General features: G+C 35.5%; 1 protein-coding gene across 1 annotated transcript in view; it reads left to right on the forward strand.

Moving 5' to 3' along the window:
• The window catches only part of LOC106869888 (protein FAM167A), a 53,342-nt gene that overhangs the window by 20,119 nt on the left and 15,723 nt on the right, over positions 1 to 17,500 (forward strand). The window lies entirely within an intron of this gene.

Consider the following 17,500-nt stretch of genomic DNA (forward strand, 5'->3'; position numbering starts at 1 on the left):
TATATATATGCGTGCATATATATATATATGCGTGCATATATATATATATATATGCGTGTATATATATATATATGCGTGTATATATATATATATATATATATATATGCGTGTGTGTGTGTATATATATATGCATCTGTGTGTATATATATATATATATATATGCGTATGTCTATATATATACGTGTATGTGTGTGTATATATATATATGTGTGTATGCATAAATTTATTGAAATGAAATCTGCATGTGTTTGTGTTACAATTTAAAATGTCACCTAAATTAAAAATAAGAATGTATTCTCTGAAGTTCCTAGAACACTTGTTTATTTTCCTTCATGAAACTGTGCTGCATATAAGCTCAATGATCCATTGTACTGTATTTTCAAATATACACCATTATTGATCATTTATGTATTATGTGGTGTTCACAAATGGTTATAAAGCAACACCAGGGGACTTGCACGTTTATCAAACAATTGCTTTTGTTTCTATAACTTTTCTCTCTATTATAATAAACGGCATATAATGTGCATTATGGTGTTATTTACGTCGTTACTACGCGTAATATTTTTTTTTTCCGAGAAAGTGTATCGTTTCATGTGAACTTATTCGTTCTTCTTAAATGTACCAACAAATAAAGCTTTGTGTCAACTAGTTTTTCTTATATATCTGTATTATTATTATTATTATTATGTTTGTAAAGTGAGCTATCTGACTAGGTTGCCAAACTAAAAGCACTTTTTTTTTTAATGATCATCTTCACCATCGTCTTGATTTTGTTTTTTTTTTTTGTTATCATGTTCTTTGAATCCTTTCTTTTATTTTTATTTTTATATCCTTCCTGCTCAATCATATTGTTCGTTTCGTTATTTATTGTCTTCGTCATGTTCTTGATATCATTGTTGTTCTTCTTTATCGTACATTATATTCCTTATTTAAAGCTTACTTTTATTTAAACATTAATCACCGAGTTTTGCTTTGGCCACTCACTTTCTTTCCATCTTTCATTCTCTCCCGCTCTCTCTCTCTCTCTCTCTCTCTCTCTCTCTCTCTCTCTCTCTCTCTCTCTCTCTCTCTGTTTGTCTGTAGATACTGAGAAGCAATTTTTCAACCATTTACCTGCTTTATAACAGACATTTTCCAATTTAATCGCTCTATTTGGAGGACTTCAAAACAAACTGTCTCAAAATGTGATTCAAAGACAAATCTCCTAACGTTACGTTCTCAGTTATGACTCCTTTTCAATTTCTTTTTTATATTTGTGTTGGTGTTGTTGCCATTATTATTATTACTACGGTTGTTATTGTTGCTGTTATTTCGTTTGATCATGTTTTTACTTAGAAACCCATTCCAATATGTATGTAACCATTTAAGTATTAAGCGACCGGCTACTTATTCAGAGTCAATAAATCAAGCAGCTATGTAGTTAATATACATTTAACATAGTATAGCATCAAAACGATCATATACCATCTGTCTTCCTCTCTCTATTTCATTCATCGCCATTACCGGGAGTGTTTGTGATCTGCTGGAATTTATACCCGATTTTAAGGTGGCTAAATAACTGAAACATTTCTCTACTCTGGATACGGCGCCCGTCTATCGCCTGACATGATTTTAGTGCAGCACTTTCAGCTAAAAAAATTACTCGAAAATCTACAATGCAGAAAAGTACAATTCATGTTCGTTATTGTCGATGTGTAGCGTCGAAGAGAGGAGGATAAGAATTGTTGAATTTCAGTTACCAGGATGCAGATTGGATAATTTTCAAGGAATTTAGTTAGGAACGAGGAACGAATTAGTCTTTGGGAACGTGACATGATGCGAACGCTCTCAACTGTGAGAATGGATTTTACGAGAACGCATGTGTTAATGAAGTAGTTTATAATGTTGTCTCTCGATCTGCTATAAATAGCAGCTAAATCTTCAAATCACATACTACTTCCCAAAAGAAAGAAATGTGGGATAATGTAATACTTCATACAAAGAAAAAAAAAAGCAAATATAATGGGATAATTAGGGTTGGAACAGGAGCAGTCCTAAGTCATGGCACACTGGTCACTTGCCTGTGGGGACCCCATGTGTTTTAGCGACCCAATGCAAACTTATGTATGATATGGTTTTATTTATAATGATCTTAGGATACTGTTTTGCTCGGAGATTATAGCGTTGTTGAAACGACCGTGGGTGGGATGTCTTTGAGTTAAAGTCCGCTGCTCTGGATGGTTTTAACGCCGTCGAAATAAAAAAAATTAAGAAAAAGAATAATGTCTAAAAAAGAAACCTGAAATACACGTGAAAACTTGCGACCTTTTTTAATAGTATTACTCTTAATTGTTCCAGCAAAACCGAAAAACAAAATTTCGCACACGTTTGAGTTATAGTAAATCTTTTCAACACAGAAATGACCTCATCGAAATCGCTTTACTATTGCTCTGAGAACCAGTAAATTTATATATAATATTCTATTCTTGTTGGAGTATAATGGTAGAATATTTTAGAGAAAAATGTTGCTCAGAAAATCGTTCACATGAAAACCGTATTCTTTATTATGAGTAAATATTACAACTGCTACATATTTCCAACTTGATCTGTAGGTTATGTCTTTCTCGAAAATAGAGGTAAAAATTAATATGGAAAATGCTCATTTGGTGAGGCTGTTCAAAAGAGGGCGATAAGATCAGTTCATATTGCAATAGGTAAGTTTCTCTCTAAAATGAGTTAGACGATATATTGAGAGAATAATCACACCGTGAAGTTATTCAAAAGAGGCGATAAAATCATTCATATTCCTGGAGAGTTTCGTTTATGGTTCTGAAAAATAATTTGGCAGAGGTCCAGTTGATCTGATATAAGAAAAATCCAATCCTTTATTACTGCTACGAACAGTGAAAAAGATTTCGCAGCCAGATATTCATCTTTTAGATTTCAATATGTCAAATCAGCCAACAGATTTCAATAAGCCGTGTTTCTCTATCTGAGGACAAGAAATAACTGTTAATTTCTTTGAATTTGAAACCCCGATAACTAAAGCTAGCTGCAAACATTATATAAACATTGAAAAGTAATAACTTACTGGTGTTTCATACCGTAATTTCAAGAAGTAGCATCAAGAATACCATTTTGTTCTCTCTATTACAAGATATCTAACAAGGTTTCTAAAGATCATGCGATTATGAGTCCATGTCTTTGACCAATAATATTGAACACCAGCTCTGGCAGATTGATCACCAATACAGGAGTTGCTCGAAATCATTTGACAAAATTAACGAAGGAGAAATGAAAAGTAATATTGAAACGTAATGGAATAGGAAGAAAGATCTTCAAAAATTATTCAAGATATTCTCATCGAAAGCGATTAGGAACTAAATGCTCAGACGATTATATATTATATACTTGCGGCTATTTTTTCTATAATCATATGAAATGTATTTATGCGCAAAGATGGCACAGAAATTAGTGAAGCGCCCCTATTTTTTATAGGTTCGCTTGACAACCACGTAAGTCCCATTGTGCAGGACCTCTTTTATAGCTCTGCACCAATCAGGTCATTATTTGTGAATTTGGTAAACGAAAACTGTGTAGCAGCCCGTCGAGTAAGTATACATGCTTATAGATGTATATGAATGTATATGTATTCATGTAGGTACGTTGCTTGGTGGTTAGGCTATTCAGCTCATGATCGAAATGTCGAGAGTTCGATATCCGGCTGCGAGTTCATTCCTTGAGCAAGACGCTATTTCACGTTGCTCCAGTTCATTCAGCCTGCAAGAATTAGTTGTACCTGTATTTCAAAGGGGCCAGCTTTGTCTCGCTCTGTAACAGGCTGAATCTCCTGGTGAATTAAGGGTACGCATGTCTGTGGATTACTCATCCACTTACTAGTTATTTTTGCGAGCAGGCTGTTTCCTTCATCGGATCAACTGGAACCCTCACCATCGTAACCGACAAAGTGCCACAGTACATGTATTCGTGTTTATATCTGTCTTTGAAAACCAGTGCTGGTTTGTTTATATCCCTTTAAGGGATATTACAGTATGAAACACCAGCGAGTTATTACTCTCCAGTGTTTCAAAAAGATGACCGATAAAATAAGTTCTACATTTCGAACTAAGTACTGGGTGTAGATTTGCATTACTAAACACCTAAAAGCCGGGTCCTATAATGGCTGCAGTCCAATGACTAAGACCAGTAAAAGATAAGGATTTTAAGCATTTATTTATGCATAAGTCATGTGCCTATGTATTTTTGCATATATTGTACGTTGTGTTTATGTATATATTTCAGGAACTCTGATGATAAGGAAGCGCTTATCGAATTCATAGAAGTATTTCGTGATTTCTGGATAATCTTATTTTAAATTCTGTCATACACATTTCATGTAAATTTACTCTGAGCGTATTATATTAAGTTTATTGTATTGTTTTGCGATGTTTAGCTTTCAGTTGCAGACTTGTGGGAATGTTATATACACCTATACCATGTACACTGCATATGATATATGCACATCTATGCAAACATATATGTATGCACATCTATGCAGACATATATATGTATGCACATCTATGCAAACGTATATATATATATATATATATATATATATATAGATATATGTATATATGCACATCTATGCGAACATATATGTGTGTTTGTGTGTGAATCTGCGTATGTATGCGTATAGACGTACGTGTGTGTGTGTATATACGTGTTTGTATATATATATATGTGTGTGTATATATATGTGTGTGTGTGTATATATGTGTGTGTATATATATATAGGTGTGTGTGTATATGTGTGCGTGTATATGTGTATATATGTGTGTGCGTGTATATATGTGTGTGTATATGTGTGTGCGCGTGTGTGTATGTATATATATATATGTGTGTGTCTGTATATGTGTGTGTCTGTATATGTTTGTTCGTGTGTGTATATGTATGTATGTATGTATGTGTTTATATTTTACACGCGTGTGTGTCTTCGTGTTTGTTCCCAACCACTGGTTGAAAAGCGGTGTTGGTTTGTTTTAATCCTCGTAACTGAGCGGTTCGGCATACTCACCACACAGCCACACCTGAAACATATTTGTGTATTTATGTATTGATACGCACATATTTACATATAAATATATATATATGCATTTATATCTTTATAGTTCGGGCGCTTACTAGCTTGGAAAGTAACTTTGTCTGAGAACGTATGCAAAACCTAAACCAATTAAATCGTGGAAGGACCGTTTTTGTCACTTTAATAGAAACACAGAAATTCAGTTTAAGTCATGTTTGTCTATTTATCAGGAGATTACACTATGAAGTGTTACATTTCTCGCACTTCTGCGTGCTGGTCATTGGCATAGTTTTACACTGGTTCTGTTAAAAGTCAGTTCCTCTGACAATTTTTATTTTTTATTTTTATAAGTCTCCAAAGATTTATCTTGCTTTCTTTGTATTATTCCAATATCTTAATTACATTTCTTTTTCAAGCATTGAAATCATTAATGCCTGTTACATGTCAGTTTGATAGCTAAATTATTTTATGTTTTACGTAGTTGTCTATTTTTATGTGTGAGATTCCTCGTCTCCTCTTTTGACACGAAGCTTTCAGATTCAATACCATTTTTTCTTTCATCTTCTCTACTACCTCTTTGCAAATTGCTACCATGTTTTATTTTATCCATTTTTTTCATTCTTATTATCAGTTCTGCGTTGTTTTGTTTTTTTTCCTGTTTTCCCTGTTGTTCGGTAGTGTTTTGAGCAGTTGGAGATTGCCGGTCGTTACGTACTTATAATATGTCTTTTTGTATGTTTTTAATACCTGCCTTTGATATGTCCTATTTTAGATAATTACTGCATTAATTTAGGTATCCGCATTCGGCAAAAAAAGAAAAAAAAAATACAACACACACAAATCTCTTTTCCCACCCCTCTCTCTCTATATATATATATATGTATTTATGAATATTATGAAACTGATCTTAAGAGGCATTTATCTGCAGTCCTTAAGTTATTTAACCACAGGTCAAAAAGTTCCATTCTAGTTTAACTCTAGTTTAAGACCATAAATACCTCGTCTAGACATATCTTTTCAAATGCATTCCCACTGCTGTACTTACCATCACCCCTTCCTTCCTTATTCATCTATCACCCCTTCCTTTCTCATTCATATGTTGTGACGGAGAAATACACAAGAGTATTATTATATTAGATATATTTCTTTAAGTATTTATTTTGGTAACATTGAAATGCTATACTATTTTACTTTTTTATTGCCTTCCAACTTCATAGGGTAGAGCTAATTATTTTAAAATACAGAGATGAAAGTTCTAAGCTAGTTCAGTAATCTGTATTGATATTGCTGTATTTCGAGAAGGTAATTTTATTTATTCTTTTTTTTTTTCCAAGTAAACACACGCACTATATATTTTTTCTTCACTCGTTTATTACTGTTATTTTATATTATTATTTTAACGCCTGTCCTTTATCCGGAAATCGTTCGTCACACATCTGTGACCTCTTCAGCGACACTTTTCGTTTCCGTGTGTGTTCTTGCTCCACTTACTCCGCGCACATAAGGATACACATCTTAGAAGAACAGAATGGAGTAAGTAGAGCAAGAATACACACGGAAACGAAAAGTGATGCTGAAGAGGTTACGGATGTGTGATGAAAGGTTTCCGGACAATGGACTGGCGTTAACATTATACAATAAAATAACAGTAATAGATGAGTGAAGAAAAAAATATAGTGCGTGTGTTTATTTGGCAAAATAAATAAATAAATAAATAAATAAAATGACCATCCCGAAATTCAACAATATCTGTTTCAACACTCGACTTCACATCAGGAATCTTGCAAAACGAATTGATAAACGTAAATTTGTACTGAATTTATGGAAATTATTTTCCTCCATCTTCTATAAATTTAATCCATCCATCCACTTTTGCTGCTCACAATTCTTGGGATGAAGTTGGGGTTTAAGACTACAGGCATCGTTCCATAGGAACCTCTCAGAAGCAACCGTTTTTGTACTTTTTGGTTAGTTTCATAAGCGTAGCAAACTGAGAATGCAGATATCATCCAACCATCTCGCACTTGGTCTTTCCCTAGGTCTCTTCCCGCTTGGTTCAGCTTGAAGTATCCATCTTCCGATTCTTTTCCGCGACATCATAATCACCTACCTGTGGTACCGCATCTGTGGCTTCTCGGTGCGGATAAGTCGAAGCTTTACCTGGAGAAACTCTCTGATATTCGAGTTACGCGCCTGGCTGTACAACGTGGTTTTAGAGATCCTTCGGACGAAGCCTATTGCGACCGTTTGTGTTCCCAATCGTACTATTTCACATAAGTGAGGTTACGCACAAAAACCAAATTATAGATAGGAAATTTGGCTTGTTAACAAACTCTGCGGATGTCGAAACAGGGGCATTAATATACCAGCACCTGCAATTCTAACATCTTATTTACCCTCCTGTAGCTTTAAGAAGTGAACACCAATACTTTTGTTCCCCGCAAATAGGTGCGCTTGGTAACAATTTTTTTCATTGTGAGAGGTTTTCTTGGTAAATTTAAAGACACGCCTTCCCGATATTATATGCATTTTTTTGAAAAACTAAATTTAACTTATATTCTCTAATATAATGCCGATGAAACATGCTTCTACAAATAATTGAAAACAATCTTCCTCCAAACAAAAAAAAAAAGAGAAAAACAATGCAGAGCAAAAACATTCAGGCTATTCGGTGCATTCAATATTCCACTAGATTAAGGCCGTGAACTGGCAGAAACGTTAGCACGCCGGGCGAAATGCTTAGCGGGATTTCGTCTGCCGAGGTCGACTTTGCCTTTCATCCTTTCGGGGTCGATAAATTAAGTACCAGTTACGCACTGGGGTCGATACAATCGACTTAATCCCCCTTGTCTGTCCTTGTTTGTCCCCTCTATGTTTAGCCCCTTGTGGGCAATAAAGAAATAAGAAACGTTAGCTCGCCGGGCGAAATGCTTAGCGGTATTTCGTCTGTATTGACATTCTGAGTTTCAATTCCACCAAGGTCAACTTTGCCTTTTATCCTTTCGGGGTCGATAAATTAAGTACCAGTTGCGTACTGGTTCGATCTAATCGACTGTCCACCTCCCCAAACATTTCGGGCCTTGTACCTAGAGTAGAAAAGAATATTCTACTAGCTATGTGTGATCTATTTTTTAATAGCTTATTTTTGTTTGATCGATATAAGATTGTGCAAAACTAAAGCTGAAGTATATACCTCTTTTTTTCTTTAATTAGTTAAGCAATTTTAAATTATCACATGCTCATGTAGTAAATAAAGTTAATTGCTTCAGATGTTTTGTATGTTTAATACAATCAAGGTCATCGACTAATACTCAATTAACACTGTTGACTTCACTAAATTAATTAGGCTTGGATTCTACTTTGCAAGTCAATTAAAAAAGATCGGTGTATATTATATTGCATTTTTGACGCCTACAACTGTGGCCTCAATTTCTGTGTGGTACCTGATAGAACTAGATACATTGGAGCATCAATAGTATGGATCAGTTCAACACCTGTTACAAGATATAAAGTCCAACTTTTTAATCGATAGACAAATTACCCATCACACTTTTATCCCCCTAACATAGTAAATGATTCAGTGAGATGTATCTCAAGTTGATTTCAGCAGGATGTGAACTTAATCCGCAAAAGTATGTAACCCGAATCTGCCAGCATGGCTATGTGGTTAGGAAGCTCGTTTTGCAGCTAAGTAGTTTAGGATTCAATCCCAGTGTGCAGCACCATGTACAAGTGTCTTCAACTACAACCTCCTACTCAGTAAATTTGGCAAGCGGAAACTACGCAGAAGCATGTTCTATGTATTTGTGTATATATTGTATGCATGTATTTGTGTATGTATGTATGCATGTATATATATATATATATATATATATATATATATATATATATATAGTCGCGTCTGTGTCTATTTTCTGCCCCTATGTCGTCGGCTAGTTCGGCCAGCTGTAACATATTTAAATACCAGCCTATATGTTGATATAACTTTATATTAAGCTTGTATGTTCAATACCAGGTCGTTATTTCAAACAACAAAATCAACCCTCAGTATCTTAAACTCATAAATACCATCAATGTCGCGCTTAACCCTGTAAACATCAACAGGAACATTATTATTATAGAGACAACAATGAAATGTGTTAGACATTGCAACCAAATCTCCCTCAAATGACTCCCAGCTGTTTCAGAAAATTGTACATTGTATATGTTCCTGGGTTTGCTTCACATAAGAGAAAGATGGAATGGTCGTGGCAGGGACGCCATTGATCACAGGCATGCTAGTGCATATCGGACGATAGTCTAAACAGCTACAATACTGCTATTACTACCGATAATCCAATTCTGAGGGGAGGGGCCAGTCGATCACATCGACCTCGGTGCTTAATGCAAAGTAAAGCCGACCTCGGCAAATCGTAAAGCCGGAAGAAATGCCAATAAGTAGTTTGTCCAGCGTACTAACAATTCTGCCAACACGCTTCCTTGTTATTACTACTAATAATAATAGTAACATCGAATCGACAATAACAACAATATCCACATGGCCATTAGTCTTATTAGACATAAAACTAATCAAGCTCAAATCCTACTTTGTTGATTAAAAAAAAATGGAACAGTGAATGATGTCAGGGCTCACTGAATGATAAACGACAATCATATTCACAATAATTAACAATATCTGCGATGATAAAATCATCAATCATTTATATCTACTGCGACGAAAACAGCAACAAAAATAATATATAGCACATCTCCAATACCATGTACAGCATAAACATTACCGAAAAGACAATAAATAATAACTGGCAAACAATCACTAGGCGAAACAACAACGGACAACACAACACAGTCAATGAGTGCCAATAAAGGGGAGATAATAACAGGAATACCATAAGGGACAGTTAATAACAGACAGACGATAATAGAGAGTCAATAATGGAGAGACAATAATAAGGAGACAATAAGAGGCAGAGAGATATTGCTAGAGACATAGAGAGAGAGAGAGAGAGAGAGTTAATAACAGCAAGAGGATAAGAAAGAGTCAGTAACAAAGAAATGCTGAGAGTCGATAGCAAAGAGTCAATAACAGAGACAATAATAGGATAATGACGGAAAGACAATAACAGAAAGACAACGATTGATAGACAATAACAAACAGAAACAAGAACAGAGAAACAATAGTAGATAATAATAACAGAGAAAACTATAAAAGAGAGACGTCATCAAAGAATACAACAGTGAGACAGAAACAGAAAGACAGTAACAGACTGTCAATAACCGACAGGCAAACATAACCGTGAGACAATAATAGACAATAACAGACAACAACGGCAGACAAAAACAAAAATAGAAATAAACACTTACAGACGGAGAATAACAGACAGCAATTGTCAAACAATCAATAGCAAGCATACAATAACACATACTGAAGATCTGGAGCGTGGAAGGAACCTGAATCTATCGACCCTGGCACTTGACTGGTAGTTCATTTATCTAATTCGAAAGAGATTGGATTTTGAACTTGGAGCATAAAGCGTCGGAAGAAACGTCGCATTCTCTAATGGTTCTGCCAACCCGCCGCCGCCTTTTGTCAGCCTCGACGTTTACAATAACAAATAATAATAAATAGACAATTTACAAATAATAACAATACAATATAACAGACGAGACAATATCATGAAGATAAACAATAAAAGCAACCAAAAACAAACAATAAAAGCAACCAAAAACAAACAATAAGACCAATTACCATACAAGGACTATTGAATACAACAACAACAACAGCAGCAATACAATGACTAACAACTGCAGCTCTTATTGAATAACAATAAGAAGTTACCTTCAATAACATATACCACTGAATGCCACGCTAACAGCTTCATTCTTCCGCCATCTTCACATGCATGCAAACAACATAGAACACCACTTTACATCATATACAACATTCAATAATGGCAACATTCCATTCCATTTATGACTGTAAACTTTTTAGACACTACATAAAATGCATTAATGTCATTTACACATAACACATGAAATAACCAAAGCATTTAAAATGATGAATGCTCGGTTGAGAAATGTTGGCACATTTCTCTGGCAATGTTTTCTTTATATTCTCTCTCTCTCTAAAAAAAAAAAAAGATATTGTTTTCACTCTGTGAAGCTTAACAGTAGTTTAACGAAGGCGAGAGACATTTAACATATTTTATGCCGTTGTATATCAACGTAGGTCATCCTTGATCAAGCAGATAAATGGCTAAAACCATTCGAATTGTGACAGTACTGTCTTATTGTATATCTAGGTCTACGTTATTCAATATGTTTTTACCGTCTTAAGAAAATTTAATGTGATATGAGAAAATTTGGTTGCTATTTATAGCAAGCCGATTAACTACATAGAATCTTGTACCTTATACCTATTCATTACTGGCAAAAAACGGCGGCTGCCGAACTGGAGGAGTCATTAGTGCGTCGGTCAAAATGTTTAGCAGTATTCTTTTCGGTTCTTTCAGTTCTTGTGTCAAAATTTGAAACCACTGTTTGCGGGATACGCGCGGGTTCGTTCCAGATCGAACACGTAATTATCGATTATTGCATTGCAAGATCTATCGCGAGACAATCGACTGCGCAGTAGACTGGTACACTAGTTGTCTTTCTTTTCCCTAACCCCTAATACTATATGGGTGGTTACCCAGTTTCAGTAGCTTATATGTGACTGAGATCGGACCATTTACTCCGAACAGTACGCCGGTCTATTGCCGGGTTTAAAGCCAAAACTTTTGGCGGGAGGATACACGTCGATTACATGACTAGTACTTTATTTTACCGACCCCAAACAGATGAAAGGCAAAGTTGCTGTCGGCAGGGTTTGAACTTAAGACAGAGTGCTAGAAGAAATGCTATAAACATTTTGGACGACGTGCTAACAATTCTAAATCGTCACTATGGTACGTGCACTCGTTAGCCCTCCTGTATTTGTTCCGGCTCTCTGCGCTCTGAGTTCAAATCCTGGCGATGACTGACTGTGTCCTTCATCCGTTCGGGGTAGAGAATATAAGCTGGTTGGTGGAATTGTTCGAGCGTGGGAAACAGCACTTGGTGGTATTTGTTCCTGTTATTCACGTTCTTAGTACGTGTTCACTCGTCACCCGGATTAACAACACCACTACCTTTAGCAGAGTTTATTCTGTTGCAAGCATTTAAGTTAAATGACTGTTTTGAGACAATCTTCCTTTAACCGGTCTGGAGGCTCTGAAAACCGATAGTGGCATGGGCACTGCCATTCTCTCTCTCATTGGACAGTAAAATAACCGTACTGCTACTGCTACTAATAATAATTTCTGCTATATGCACAAGACACAGTACTCAACTGGCATATATTTTATCGACTCCGAAAAGACGAAAAGCAAAGTCGACCTCAGAGCGGAATTTGAACTCAGAACATAAAGATAGATGAAATATCGCTAAGTATTTCGCCCGGCGTGCTAACGATTCTGCCAACTCGCCCCCTTACTACTGCTGCTGCTGCTGCTACTACTACCACTACTACTACTTTATACAATTGGCACAATGCCTGAAATGTTGAGGGAGTGGATAAGTTGAATGCATCGACCCCAGCTAAGAATTTTGTCCGGTGGGTAACAATTCACTGCAATAACATTATTGTTTATTACATAATAAATATTATTAAGAAACACACAACAGGAACCTGCCGACAGAATAAATGATTGAACTGATTATGTACAACACAATTAAAATGGTTGTATTATAATAAAAGCAGCTTTCAGTCTGCTATCTTTGGGCTTTAAATTTGAAAACGAGCGAGTAACTAGCAATGTAACATAATTGAAATACATTATAGGAATAACGCAACGTTACCGGAATAGCAGGTAGCATGGTCTGCTCAAAATAGCGGGTTATTCTCTCCCAAATCGCACCCTGCCATTTTGAAAAGGGATGGATATATTTTGAATAATCCAGTTTCAGATACTGTGCTTGTGTAATAGATGGGATGGCCACAGCAGGAATGTTCCCGTTTGAGGTGAACGGGAAATATTACAGAAAAACAAATCACAAAGTATAAACTCCACATTTTTATTTTAACTGTCATAAATACTAGTTCAATTGATTAAACAAACTAGATTACTTTATGTCAGTTCCTCTTCTAATACATCACAAATACTATAACGATATTATATGTATGCAAGAAATTAGTCATTTTATTTAATAGCTTAAATGAAATAGTCTAAAAGTAAAACATCAAATCAGTCATTGACTAGAGTTTGTCATGTGACCATTTTTTTTTTATGGCTTTCGTTCTTAGATTCCAACTCGATTAAGACTGGCCTGGAGTTAAACAACAACGAAAACAACCATAAAATAACAATCATTTGCTCTCTTCACCACCATAGCCACCAACAAATTTAAGCGCAAGAGCAACACTGCAGTCATTATCAAACTAACCCCGACCAACAATAGCCATAATTGTATTTGCGTTTATTATTACGTGGTTGTTGACTGTTAATAATATTATTACGAAGAAAAAAAATACAATACTAGATAATTTCTTCCCAGTAAATTAAGACACAATGTGAAGATAATGGTTCACTGCTGTAGGCGGGAGGAATTATAGTTCAATTGAAGGTTATTTCGCTGATTTTTGGCCTGAATTCGACTCTTTCTGTTGCAAAAACCATATAGGTAGAACGAAGGGTAGCAACAGCAATAAAAAACAACCTAACACGGGATAAAATCTATCCCTACAAAACAACATAGGAACAAACCCCAACCAAAATCAGCTTTTATAGATAAAATTGTCGTTTTATATACAATCCAACTGTTTTAGATATCTACAGGTAAATAACAATAAATAACAAAACAGTATTAAAAAATCTCCAAATAAACAAAAAGAAAAGAGAAGAAAGGGTGAAGGGGAAAAAATCCTGAATAATTAGTTTTATCGGTATCTAAACAAATTAAAAGTTAAAAATAAAACCAATTTATCGAACCTAATTGGCTTTCTACAAACTGTGACTAATCACAGAGCCTGCACACGCATTAACTTCGCTTTTAATTAGAACAATTGTATTATCTCACAGTCTGTGACCTGTGTAATAGAAAAAAGCTTAAGTTCAGTGTTAAATATTATACACCGGTTTACGAATGATTTTACCGGGGAAATTTTTTTAAAAAACATAATGCATATAGCCAAGATATTTTGCATTGGAATCCTAACTCTGTCAGCTAAGGATATGTGGATGTAGGCGTTTTGCTCTTTTGTTCTTGTCGGTACTTTCATTCATTGGAATTAAGAAAATAAGATTATATTTTATAAAGGAGTACTGACTAAGATAAAATTCAGAAATAGTTGCGTGTATTAGCTGATGTTGCTTCCGTTTCTATATTACGTTTACAATATAATATCAACGCTAAATGTGGCGAGCATGCAAAATCGTCAGCCCGTCGAAGAAAAATTGCTTCTTCCTGTCTTTGTGTTCTGAGTTCAAATTCCACCCAGTTCAACTTTGCGTTTCACAATTTCGAGGTCGACAGAATTATTGTTGTTTGTTGTTGGCACTCCGTCGCTTACGACGTCGAGGGTTCCAGATGATCCGATCAACGGAACAGCCTGCTCGTGAAATTAACGTGCAAGTGGCTGAGCACTCCACAGACACGTGTACCCTTAACGTAGTTCTCGGGGATATTCAGGGTGATACAGTGTGACAAGGCTGACCCTTTGAATTACAGGCACAACAGAAACAGGAAGTAAGAGTGAGAGAAAGTTGTGGTGAAAGAGTACAGCAGGGTTCGCCACCATCCCCTGCTGGAGCCTCGTGGAGCTTTTAGGTGTTTCCGCTCAATAAACACTCACAACGCCCGGTCTGGGAATCGAAACCTCGATCCTATGACCGCGAGTCCGCTGCTTTAACCACTGGGCTATTGCGCCTCCACAGACAGAATTACTACTCGTCAAGTACTCGCAATCAACTTGAGCACTCTCATTATATTTGCTGGCCTTGTGCCAAAAGTAGGACAACTATAATATCAACGATACGTAAGAAAAGTTGTAGATATCGTGTTCGGTATTTAGTTACATCCGTTTACTCTCTACATTTAAATAACGCCGGTGTAGATCCTGTCATTTCTCTTTGTAGTCTCGATAAACTGAAAACGACAGCCAAATTTGTACTTGCACTCGGAAGATAAAGTAGCATAAGTAAATTTGCCTTTCCCCCGGGAGCGTTTAGATAATAACCGATGACTTAATTGCGACTAATACTTTAACACCTTAATAAAAATAATAATGATTTCTTCCAGGTGGGTGGGGGTACAATATCCCAACACATCGATAACAATAAAATGTCAAAATGTAAAAGAAAACAATGAACAAGAAACAATTTGGGAATTTAAAACAAGAGGGGAAATTAACAAGACTATAAAAACGCATTTGTAATATAATGATCATTACAATGATCGCAGAAAATCGATTACAACGACGCAATGCTTGACTGGTACTTTATTCTATCGACTCCCAAACGCTGAAAAGCAAAGTTGATCTCGGCATCAGTCAGGCTCGGTTATCCCCAGAAGGATCCAATCAAGCAAATCGATGCCAGTAATTATTTTTGAGTCGAGTACTTTTCTACAGGTTCCTTTTGATAAACCTCTAATTCCTGGGGACGTAAGCACACCAACATCGGTGGTCAATCGGTTCTGAGGCACACACACATACACAAACATAAACACATATACATATATATATGTATATCTTAAGGGCAGGCTTCCAAACAGTTTCCGTCTATCAACTCCACTGAATGTATTTGTCAGTCGAGGGTTAAACCAGAAGGTACTTGCTCAATGTCCTGCGCTGTGGGACTGAACCCCAAACCAGCAACTGCAAGAGGAATTTCTTAACCACACATATATATACATGTGCCTAGAACATGATGACAATCAAAATTCATCTCCACAAGATTTGAATTCAGAATCCGAAGAGGAGTCATTCAAATCCCAAAGAGCCAGCGTTTTATTCGACATCTTAAAACATTCTTCCAATCCAGCGCCCTAAATAGTAATCGATTTTAACGTAGGTACAAGGCGAGAAATTTGTGAGCAATGGGATTAGTTAGTTAAATCAACCTCGTATTTTATCGATCCGGAAACGATGAAAGGTGAGTGGCGATGTCGGCCACCACATAATTTAAACTCGAAGTGTAGTGTCAGAACAATGCTTTACTGCTTTTGTTCTGACATTTAGCGATTCTGCCAATCCATATAAAAATAACTTAGTTTCTATGGAAACCAAGAAAATAGAGATATCACAGTACGAGACGTAGAGATGATATAAATTAGAGCAGTACACTTCAAAATGGGATAATAAATATAAAGTCCAGAAAAAAATGTAGACAAAGTGAAGTAAGATACGCCAACAGACGTACATTTACTCATGCGCGTGCACAAATAGATATAATCTAACGTACATATACAGACACATATATAAATAACAATGAACGAATGATTGGAATTTTTCTTTTCGCAAATAAAGATAAATAAATATAATTATAGAACTTAAATAAAATATAAAGAAAACAAGCTGTTGCTATTGTCTGTTCGCTCTATTTCCTTCGTTATTGGTATGTTGGTAAATGCTGTAAACAAAAACTGGGTTTTGAAATCGTAGCCACAATAGAAGCAATAGAGTTTCGTAGTTATAAGTTATATATACAAAGACATTAATTCAATGTTTTTTTCTTTTTTTTTGGTTTCTGAAGCGTGTAAATCGTGTGTTGTGATATAGTTTTCTCAACCATGAGCATTGGATATATTTTCTCTTACACTTCTCTCGAAGTAAGAAGGCAGTAACGAGGCAGGACTAAGCTATTGCAGGGCGTGAAGCAAATGTTTTCAAGGGTTTCCTAATGTAAAAAGAAAATTAGCTAATTTATCTAATTATAAATATTATTTTGAATTCAGCTACATATCTAGACTAATATATACAAATTAGACGAGCTGGCGGAGTACGTAATCGATTGAGCCATTGCAGCACATGAAGCAAATGTCTTCAAGGGTTTCGTAATTAAAAAAAGAACCCTATAAATTTAAAAAGAAAATTAGCTAATTTATCTAATTATTATTTTGGATTCAGCTACATATCGAGACTAATACGTACAGATAAGGCTAGCTGGCGGAGTACGTAATCGAAATTAATACAAAGGATCCAATATTTACAATTTCATCAAAAGCTTTATATATATTCGCTGGTCGATATTTTTGAGATTTAGAAATTTAACCAAGGAGAACAACGGCTTAAACGCAGTCAATTATACAATGCATTTGAATGGACTCTACCTCTCTATACATCTTACTGTAGTTTTAACCAAAATATACCAATGGATGGTTTACATTCTATAAAAATTTCGCGATTTCATTAATCTATACTAT

This window comes from Octopus bimaculoides, chromosome 3 (assembly GCF_001194135.2).
Source record: "Octopus bimaculoides isolate UCB-OBI-ISO-001 chromosome 3, ASM119413v2, whole genome shotgun sequence".
Classification (NCBI taxonomy): domain Eukaryota; kingdom Metazoa; phylum Mollusca; class Cephalopoda; order Octopoda; family Octopodidae; genus Octopus; species Octopus bimaculoides.